Source organism: Austrofundulus limnaeus, unplaced genomic scaffold (assembly GCF_001266775.1).
Source record: "Austrofundulus limnaeus strain Quisiro unplaced genomic scaffold, Austrofundulus_limnaeus-1.0 Scaffold1862, whole genome shotgun sequence".
Lineage (NCBI taxonomy): Eukaryota > Metazoa > Chordata > Actinopteri > Cyprinodontiformes > Rivulidae > Austrofundulus > Austrofundulus limnaeus.
Window position 1 is genome coordinate 1 of NW_013954264.1, and position 3000 is coordinate 3000.

The 3000-nt window shown below is 40.9% G+C and overlaps 1 long non-coding RNA gene across 1 annotated transcript; it reads left to right on the forward strand.

Moving 5' to 3' along the window:
* Positions 1 to 42: 42 nt before the first annotated feature.
* On the forward strand, positions 43 to 2488 carry LOC106536530 (uncharacterized). Its single transcript, XR_001312556.1, has 3 exons — positions 43 to 372; positions 2048 to 2147; positions 2234 to 2488. It is a non-coding gene; the product is annotated as an uncharacterized LOC106536530 (long non-coding RNA).
* The last annotated feature ends 512 nt before the right edge of the window (positions 2489 to 3000 follow it).

Below are 3000 nucleotides of genomic sequence, written 5' to 3' on the forward strand. Positions count from 1 at the left end.
CACACACACACACACACACACACACACACACACACACACAACAGCTGTATAAACAGATCACTTCAGCACCACACATCGGCTCTGTCAGCAGCAGGACAGCCGGAGCTGCGGCCAAGACTGATGCTTTCTGCTAYCRCCCATGGAGGGAGAGATATTCTAAGGCTTGCTGTGGTGGGTGGGGGTGATTACGACGTAGCCCCCGAGCCCTGACAAACCTCTCTGTTCCCACCTGTGGAGCACAGTGGCCTGTGTCTCCATGAAGTCCGGCTGTCAGAACCGGGTAAGCTGTGCAGATGAGCCAGCAGCCTTCCAGCTAACAGAAACCTTCAGCAGCAGATGCCACGCAGTGTGAGGTGATGTCGCTGGTGGAAGGTAGGCAGATGTTCACWGGAAAAACCAAGCATTAATACACAACTAGCTGCATCATTTGCYCCAAGTATGTGTTGTGTTTGGGCTTTTTCACTCTAAATGTTAATGTTAATCCTACAAGCAGCATTGAAGTTTTCAGAACCAAGTTTAACAGAGTAAAATCCTAGATGTTAATTTGTTTACATCTAAAATCTCTTTTTCTATCAATCTGTTATAGTTTATTTCAACAAAAAAAAATGCCAGAGTTGAGTTTGACAAAGTATTTTAGCACCAACAAGGTGATTCCCAAAGAGCCCTCAGCTGAAAACTTGGCATCTGTCAAGTTTTATTATCTGCTAAATATAGTTTTTAAGGTCTTTTGTGCTCCACTTGTCCACCACTCACTGCACAGAATGCTTTCAGTCTGGAATAAGACAGACTGGGCTGAAAATGAGTGAAATAAACAATGTCTGAAGAAAATGTTGAAAGAGCTTCAGAAAGCTACAAGTACTGACAGATGGAACAGAAAGTATAAATAAATTACAGAAATAAACTTACTGATCTGGACAGGACTATTTTTAATAATGAAAAACTAAAGGATTTAAACTAAATTTTATTGTGAACTTTACTCAATCTCTAGATTGCACACTTTATTTTCTAGTAGGGGGTCTCTGCAGTACATGTCCTGTGGACAGAGTTGGCCCTACCTGTGATTGGCAGAGGTTTTGGTGTGGGCGGAGTTGGCCCTTGGTGTATGACGTTCAAATTTCGTGCAACTAGCACCTTCCTGTTTCAAGTTATGACTAAAATTCTCTATATTTAATAAATATAGGTGCTTCCTGCCCAATTTGACCGAGCTACTCCCTGCTACACCCCCAGCTTCATCAAACACCACCGTTAATCTGACCAATCATGTCTTGGGTCAGTTCCTCCCACAAAGTAAGAAACTCCTACTGGTGACTGCAGAGACCCCCTTCTCCTTTATTTTGAAACATCCACAACTAAACTTCATACACAAACCACATCAATAATCTACTACACAACTAACTCATTGTAAAACTCACTGGTTAACCGGTTTTGGTTTACCAAAGTCAACAAGGTTACTATAACATTACACCAACCAGCAACTCCAATACAGTTCATTAAATCACTGATTGATTCACTGTCATGAGAAGAGCATATGGGGACGCTAACACCCAGACCAAAGTTTAACAGCTATGCTCATTTAATGACACCATTTGTTCACCTCAATCTGGAACACAAACACTTTTCAAAGCATAGGAGTGTAAAGAAAAGTACATCCCAGTGGTTTGATCCATGTATAAAATCCAATATTTAAGACCAAAACATCCCCGATTGGATTAGATTTGATTAGATCTGATCGTATGCGTGAGAAGTCCTACCCAGAGAGACCATATCCCACTGGATACAAGATTCTGAAGTATTAGTTGGGTGGTCATAATGATGTGGCTGTAATTTATACATCCTTATATGGATTGAGTCTCATTTGTGAAGCACTTTGTTACACTGCATTTAAAATGTGTTACATTATTATTGATAAACTCGACATAACTACTGAGATTCCAGCAGCGGATTGGACTGAGATCCAGTTTGAAACTATCAGACCATTTGCTCAATGATGTGTTTACTGACAGTGGTAATTTCAAGCGTCCAGCTAAAATTGCAGTTTGGTTTTCAGAACATTAGGCTGAGTCTACAGGCTCATAATGCCACTGATGCTGCTGTCACTGCACACTCTGCTGGCTTGAGCTCGGCCTCACAGGAGAACAATTCGTCTGGTAAAAATAAAATAATGATAATAATCTGCCATGTTGGGAATTGATATTCTGCCCCTTTAATTTCCTGGATTTTTTTTTTCCAACAGATGACCTCAACTGTATCTAACAGCCTTTTTAGCACCTGGCAAAAAAGGAGAGTGGGGGCGTGAACGTTGCATGCTGTTGTGCCATGCTGTTTGCCAGAAAGACCAGCGGGTGTCCACCAGCGCCTGAAAGCAGCAAACTGTCTGCTGAAGTATGTACAGCTCACAGTCACAACAACGTGTGCTGCGCATGCTGAGAATCCAGAACAGGTATCAGGCCGGCACGGCTGCATACAAAGAGGCTGCGAGAGCAAAACAAACATGACTGTTTTCATAATAAAAATCAGAAAAAAGTTCCAGGTCTGATGATCTAATTTGTCACTTTTCTTCACAACATAACAGGATACAAATTTACTCAACTCCTGAGCTTTAACTCCGAGGTACTATAGCAAACCTTTCTCACTGGGATACAGACTTTAGATATTCATTTACTGTGTTGTGCTCAACGCTTTAAACGTTGTTTTTATTGCTAATGGTATCACTTAAGTTACTACTGCATGACTGCTGCTGTTTTGGTATTTTGTAAAATAACTGGATACTGCTATGGCAATCAAAATTTACAAGAAACTCTAGTGTTGAAAGACGAGAGTAGACCTATCATGATAGATTCTGTTGGGCGATAAATTGTCTCCAAAATTATTGTGATAAACGATATCATTTGGAGACCATTTTAAACTAATGTATTGAGCCCTTACAATAGGTTAAGGGACCATGAACCTGGAAAATACTTGGATACTACTATGGCAATCCAGTTTCACAAGAGACTCCAG